This window comes from Etheostoma cragini, unplaced genomic scaffold (assembly GCF_013103735.1).
Source record: "Etheostoma cragini isolate CJK2018 unplaced genomic scaffold, CSU_Ecrag_1.0 ScbMSFa_98, whole genome shotgun sequence".
In the NCBI taxonomy this organism is placed as follows: Eukaryota; Metazoa; Chordata; class Actinopteri; order Perciformes; family Percidae; genus Etheostoma; species Etheostoma cragini.
The window spans coordinates 75,678-83,487 of NW_023269624.1; the positions used below are offsets into that span (position 1 = coordinate 75,678).

At 39.4% G+C, this 7,810-nt stretch overlaps 1 long non-coding RNA gene, 1 other non-coding gene and 1 pseudogene across 2 annotated transcripts in view; 2 read left to right on the plus strand and 1 right to left on the minus strand.

Annotated features, from left to right (window-relative positions):
* LOC117941566 overlaps positions 1 to 7,810 on the plus strand; it is a 26,968-nt pseudogene that overhangs the window by 3,708 nt on the left and 15,450 nt on the right.
* On the minus strand, positions 6,532 to 6,613 carry trnas-uga. Its single transcript has one exon. It is a non-coding gene; the product is annotated as a tRNA-Ser (tRNA).
* Positions 7,699 to 7,810, plus strand: part of LOC117941569 — a 12,820-nt gene continuing 12,708 nt past the window's right edge. The window contains exon 1 of the long non-coding RNA XR_004655923.1: positions 7,699 to 7,714. This is a non-coding gene — a long non-coding RNA (uncharacterized LOC117941569). The remainder of the gene's footprint in view (positions 7,715 to 7,810) is intronic.

Genomic DNA, 7,810 nt, shown 5'->3' on the forward strand with positions numbered 1-7,810 from the left:
CCTCATTGCTAATGCCTATCAGGGACAATGGTTCCAATTTACTTTACTGGAGTAGAGCTGTTCCAGCAACATGAAGACCACACGGTAACCCCTACAGATACCAGTGAAAGCTAAAAATCTGTGGGAAAATGTTACATTTACAACTTTCCCAGTACTCAAATCCCTGATGGCCCCCCATTTGTTACTAAACAGCTGGTTAAAAGGCTGGCAACAAAATGGAGGCCACACATAAATTGATCAAAAGTAGTTTATTCATCCCAAACTAACCTACACTGGATGTGACATTTCCCATAATGCAACTCCATAATAGTGATGTTGGCAGATAATTAAGAAAAGTAATGCGTCAGTCAAACAATGTTCCATAGACATGCTCTAAATGTTGTTTCTAGTGTAAGATAGAGTTCTACAGCATGAAACCTCACTAACTCACTCTCTTGGTTTTTCTGTCTGTTGATAGAAACGGAGAGGAAGAGGAGTCAAACGTCACCGCTGTCAGCTGTGTGACAAATCCTTCACATCAGGATATTTAAAGATTCATCAAAGAGCTCACACTGGAGAGAAACCGTACAGCTGTGAACAATGTGGGGAAACCTTTTCTCAGAGTGGTACCCTTTAAACTCACCAGCGCATTCACACTGGAGAGAAGCCGTACAGCTGTGAACAATGTGGGGAAACCTTTTCTCAAAGTGGTACCCTTAAAACTCACCAGCGCATTCCCACTGGAGAGAAGCCGTACTGGTGTGAACAATGTGGGAAAACGTTTTCTCTGAGTAGTCACCTTAAAACTCACCAGCGCATTCACACTGGAGAGAAGCCGTACTGGTGTGAACAATGTGGGAAAACGTTTTCTCAGAGTAGTAACCTTAAAAGACACCAGCTTATTCACACTGGAGAGAAGCCGTACTGCTGTGAACAATGTGGGGAAACCTTTTCTCATAGTGGTAACCTTAAAACTCACCAACGCATTCACACTGGAGAGAAGCCATACAGCTGTGAGCAATGTGGGGAAACCTTTTCTCATAGTAGTAACCTTTAAAGACACCAGCGCGTTCACTCTGCCTCGTTGTGAACATGTTTCAGAGCCAAGCTGTTTCCTCCTCCTCATTCCCTGATAGCTGTGTTGTTATATTCTGATCTTCTCTCCACATTGAAGGCTGACCAGCAGTAACTTCATCTTCTGAGCAACATGGATGTTATTGTGTATCAGCTGGACTGTTTCCTGCCTTTTCTCAGAACCCTTTATCATTTAGGGACCAGAATCGGGGCCTGAACCCATCCTTTTAAAAATATATTTTTTAAATGTATATTTAAAAAGAAAAGGAGTACAAGAAGACGGCAACATTTAAGAACGGCTTGTTTATTGCTAGATGGTCCAAATTAAATGTAAAAAAACAACCTAGTAACGTATTTCTCCAGTAAATTGCTGCTTAATGACAAAAACAACCACTAGATGGAAAAAGGCAGCTCTGGTGTTTCAGTAGCACCGAAGTCCCCTTTACTATTCGGTCCCATAGATACCGGGTATTAAGGCACCGGTGCCGTACTAGCACCGGGTTTGGGTACCCAACCCTAACCACAATATACCCCCAGTGGGAAGGAGAAGGCCCAAAGGCGAAATATTAAGACGTGTAAAGATGTTTTGGTTGGAAAATGTAGACATGTTTGCAACTTTTTTTATGTTTGTATTTAATAAAAACTTTCTTCTCATCTCTAGAAACATACACATTTTTTTGGGCTGACAGGAATTCATTGTAATTTTCATTTTAGGAATACATTTTTGTCACCTTTAAATATTTCTAAACTCCCAAAAGTTGGCAAAAACTCTAACCTTTGAGCATTGTGAGTTTAATAAGCGCATATTCAATATTTGTGTAAATTGGTCCAAACATTCCTCTCATCATAACCAACATATTAGAAGTTGGCCATTTTTAATTTTACGCTCTCAAGTTATTGTTTTGGACGTTAACATGTTTTCCTACTTTGTGGAAGTTCATTTAATAATCTTTGTCTGACATTTTCTGTGACTGAATGTGGTTTTAAATCTGTTGAGGTCTGTTCAGACTGAAAGTAAAAACACTGATGATGTCATACAAAATCAGAAAATAAAAAGCCAACCACTGATTTATTCATCTGACTTAGAATAACATCAATGATTGAATTGTTTTAAATGTTTTGCAATGTGGATCAATTAAATACAAAGTAAAAGAAATAAAATGAAGCCTCGTGCTGATTATTTGTGACTTGATTTGGTGGATTTATCCTTCCTGCCGTTTCTGTGATTAAACTCCTTGATAAGAGAATGTTTCTATCCACTAAAAGTGCTGAAAGACTCATATTATTATTATAAGTGTGGCAACATTATGGGATAGATCCCTACAGAGATAGACCTTTTAGTTAGAAAAATAAAGATTGTCTTACTAAACCAAGTGCTATAGCAAATTGTGTCAATGATTATTTCATAAATAAAATAGATAACCTTAAAAATACTACACAGATACACAACACGGATTTGTCATAAACATTGATAAATAAGATCATGGAAAGCAAAACATGTAGCTTTAAATTTAAGAGTGTCAGTGTTTTGAAAGTTGAATTACTTCTGATGAATTGTAAAACAAACCACCTGGTTCGAACCGCCAACCTCAAAGCTTGAAAAAAGGCCACAAATTCCTTGCACCACTCCAGCAGTAAAACAGAAGATTGAGCAATAAGCTCACTTGAAGCCACAGAAGGTATTTTTGTGCATTTTTTTGCGGACTCTGACTTTGAATTCAAATATTTGGTATTCAAGAAGATTCTGTATCTGTATTATGTATCTGTCATTTTACTGGCAGTTTCTCGATCACAGAAACTAGATTGTTCATTGAAATACAGTTGTCCGCCACGTTTTACAAAACTGTTGGGTGTGACTTTATGTATTTGCATGTATTACATTAAGTGACCTGCATACCAATGACTGTAAAGATTAATATGTACAGTACATGGTTTGCAGAACTTTACCTTCTGATGGACATAAGACCACTTGGGTTGTCTTTGGGCTGCTCTATATTCTCCTGCAGAATGATAAACACCAGAGTTGGCACCCCCCAGGTTATTTAATTAACAAACGTCTATAGGTGGACTTGAACCACCATCCTTTCGGTTAACAGCCGACTGCCCTGACCTATTGCGCCACAGAGAGTGCGCTTGTCTGATGTTTTATGAGCGGCAGCTCGATCTTTAAGCCACAAGCATTTGCTTTATGGCTTTTTGAGATTGAGCTTCACATGTATGCTTATCAGGCTATTATCCTGTTACTCAGAAATTGGGGAAGCTGACTCATGCGGAAATGTACAAGCTGGACGTGCATTGTATTGTTCTTACATGTCAATTGGATTCTTACTTTGAATTCAAATATTTGGCATTGTTGGAGCTAAATCCTGCTCCATCTCAGGGTTCAGTCACTTAGTAGTAAAAATCTCAGATGTTGATATGTGAATCCATTTATTACATAGGATATCCTAGACACAAATACAGATTCAACCTAACACGGCTCTCCCCCAAATTTGTCTGACTCTCTGCTCCTGGACCCCCTGGTCTTATTCACAAAGGGTGGGGTCTCTTGGCCACAGTGGTGTGTGTTTGTGTGCCTATTCGTTATCTTTCAATTGGAATGTTACTGAGGGTTTATTACCCTCAGTTCAGGAAAAGATCAGTGGGGGTAAAAGGCTGAAACCAGACTCAGGATGGTCAGTGACAATCACTTCTGCTTCTAACACATTTAGGAGAGCTGGATTATAACAAAATATACGCAAACATCTTATATTATAATACAAAAGTATTGCAAAACAACTTAATGCAACAAACAACAAACTATATACTTATAACAACAAACTTAATGCATGACCAACATGTCTTCATTTCTGTTGAAATAAGGCTTTTACCTTTTAGCTTAGATTTATAATGCAAATCACTAAGGGTGTGACAAGATCTCGTTTTACGAGATTTTGCGAGTTTAAAACGTGACGAGATTTCTCGTCGAGGTGAAAAGTTGTCTCGTGAGGCGATGTGATGTCAGCGTGATGGAGCGTGAAATTACTATTGAAGATAAGGACTTAGGTTAAAAGGAGTTAGATTTCTCGTGTGAAATTGTACAAGGCAGAAGCCAGTTGGTAGAGTTTATACAAAACATTTTGTAGTGTTTGCACGTCCTTTACTGCATATAATTCATTAAAGTAGTTTAAAAAAAAGTTAAATAGCATTCATCATTAATAGTTGATTTCAAAATGCACCTAAATTGTTTTGCATTTTGTGATTTTTCAGTTGAATAAAAAAACTATTTTCCATTCATATAGGATTTCTTTAATTTTAAAAAAAAAATCTCGTCTCGTCTAGTTCTCATGAACCCAATCTCGTGATGTGTCTCGTCTCGTGGAGTAAGCGTCTCGTCACACCCCTACAAATCACACACAATGATTAAACACATATCAAATTTTATATCCCAACAGCATCCAAGAAAATTTTGGAACTGATGATGTATCGGCCATTTTGCTGGTGGTTTCTTGGTCACAGCAACAAGCGTGATCATTGACATACAGTTGCATGCCACGTATCACAAACCTGTTGGGTGGGGCCTTATGTATTTGCTTGTATTACATCAAGTGACCTGCATACCAATGACCGTAAAGATTAATATGTACATGGTTAGCAGAACTGTACCTTCTAAAATAAGGCCACTTGGGTTAACTTTGGGCTCATATATCCTAGAGTTGGCTCTCTTAAGCAACAAACGTCCCTGGGTGGACTTGAACCACCATCCTTTCGGTTAACAGCCAACTACGCCGACGTATTGTCCCACAAAGACTGCGCCTGTCTGAGGTTTCATGAGCGGGAGCTTGATCTTTAAGCAACAAGCATTGACTTCATGGCTTTTTGAGGTTGAGCGGCACATGTATGCTAATCAGGCTATTTTCCTGTTTCTCAGAAATTGGGAAAGCTGACTCACGGAAATGTAGAAGCTGGACGTGCATTGTGTTGTTCTTACATGTCAATTGGATTCTTAATTTGAATTCAAATATTTGGCATCCACGAAAACTTTGTAACTGATGCTGTATCAGTCATTTTGCTGGTGGTTTCTTGGTCACAGCAACAAGTTTGTTCATTGACATACAGTTGCACGCCACGTATCACAAACCTGTTGGGTGGGGCCTTATGTATTTGTTTGTATTACATCAACGGACCTGCATACCAATGACCGTCAGAGATGGCAAAAGTGCTCACTGCCCATACTCAAGTAGAAGTACAGATAATTGTGTTAACAAATACTCTGGTAAGAGTAGAAGTACTACACTTCTTTACTCAACTAAAAGTAACAAAGTACAGGCTTAGCAATTTACTTTAAAAGAGTAAGAAGACTCGCCCCAATGGTGCTATTGAAAACCTCCTTCACCATTCTGGCGGGGACAATGTCTAAGGGACAGTTGGTAGGTTTCATGTGTTGTACAACCTCACTACGTAACTTCAGAGAAATGGGCTTAAATTCCTCAAACACAGCTCAGTGTGTAGGAGAAGCAGATAAAAAGACCTTACAATTAACACTGGTAATTTTCCTGATAGATGTTACTTTGTCAATAAAATAAGCGAGAAAGTTCTCATATGTACTTATTGACACATCTGTTGGAGCAGAGGTGCATGGATTTATGAGATAATAGTATTAAATAACAATCTAGGTTTGTGGCGATTTGTGGCTATGGCAGAAAAGAGACGCTGCATCTTCACCACTTTCACAGCACTCTGGTATGTGGACAGACTGTCCCTTAATACACCCAGTGATGTAGATTGTCTTTCCATCTTCGTTCAGCTAATCTGCAGTGTCTCCTAAGGGCCCTTGTGGTGTCATTTAGTCAGGGGTCCGCCTTAGGTTTAACAGCTTTAATTTAATAAGGGTCAATAGAGTCTAGGATTTCGGTGCATGTGGAATGGAACACAGAGAAAATGTTACCTAGGGAAGAGGGAGAGACCAGACCATTCTTGGCATAAAACTGTGAGCTCACAAACGCAGATGCAAAGTCTCCAGCTGAAGAGGAGGTGATGTAGTGGCGCCTAGAAGCTGAGGAGATAGGCTTAATAGCAGGAGGTGGAACATGTGTATGTCTGTGGATCCTCATGGAGGCAGCTTGATTGATTGGTATGCTCCCTTATTTGTGCGATATAACTGAGATCTAATTTTTTATTAAACTGGGTTGGGAGAGTCACCTTTCTGGTTACTTTTTGACAAATAAAGCAAGTAACGTCACTCTAAGAAAGTTACTGGCTGGGAATCAAAGCCTTATCAACTGCTTGGAAGGCAGCTATGCTCACCACTATACCACCATCGCTGGACAATGTAACGTTCACTGCAAATCTTGCAACACATCTGGCTATTGAGAATGAATATAAACGCTCAGAGATGCTCCGGTGGCTTCCAGTACCTATTTGATATCATATTGTCAATGAAGGCACATCTGCCATTTAGTATAATGAGATGTGTGACCACAATTAAAGGATGGCTTTAATTGTCGGCAGGTTTCGAACCTGCGAGGGGAGCCCCCAATGGATTTCAAGTCCATCGCCTTAACCGCTCGGCCACGACAACCTGAAAAGCAATGTGATACTGATTTGCACTAATGTTAATAAACTCTTAACAACAGGGCAATTTAAAGTGCTTTACACAAAAACAGTTAAAAAATAAAGATAGATAAAACACAAGAATCAAAGTTACAGTGCAGTATATGAAATCTCCTCTCTCCTTTATCTTTCCATTTGTGTGATTCCATGTCCCAGAAATGCTTGTTACTAACCTAGCTCTGGCGAGTCCTTCCCCGAAGTCCTTATGTTCTTTTTCCCCCAGTAAAATCTTTTTCCCTCAGTAAAATCATTGGATGTCATTGTAATCACATTCAAATTATCTCAAATGGAGACCCTGATGATTATTGTGTTCATAAGTGCTACTATTTGGGGTTGTCCTAGTAGTAAGTTCATCCTCAGAAATATATCTGAACAAAATGCGGAGACAGTCTATTTCACAATTCTTTCCAGCCCTAGTGAAATACATTAATCTGGCAGCAAAACCAAACACAAGCACCCAGTTAACTTATCTATGCAGTGAGTACTACTTGTTGGGGCAGTTGAACATGACAATGTTACAGACTGTAACTTAAGATGTCATTGTAATAACATTCAAATCACCTCAAAGAAATATTTGACACGTTTAGACCATGAAGACAGTTATCAGTTTATTTCCCATCTGGCAGGTATATTTGTGGACTCAGTTGGACGTTTTGAAGATAATTGCACAATGTTGACCCAATTGTCAGTCTATTTCCCATCTAGCAGGGACATTTCTGGATTCAGGTGGACATTGTGGACAGAAACATTGGTGGATCTTGATTCCCACCATAGGATTTAGCCTGTGTTGCACATTGCCTTCACATCCCGCGCAATGTATTGCCATTGTAAAGCACATTGCCACTCTGGAGGACTTTCTTCCATGTCTCCATGAACGCCCATATATTTGGGCTGACAGTTGAGAAACCTTTCCTTGTTAACTTTGACATGAATGACTGAGCACCTACTATATCAGGACATGTTTGATTTACTATATTAGAATTTTTTAAACAAGACCCGGAAAAGACCTCCGTAAACGCGACCTCGTCAGGATTTAAACGCAAACGGAGGCACTAAAGTGACATGTGATGTTGTTTTGTACTATAACATTACATGTGTCCTTCCACCTACGCAACATTAACCGCCCTCCCTCCCTTACCACTCACACTGCCTCCATCCTTATCCA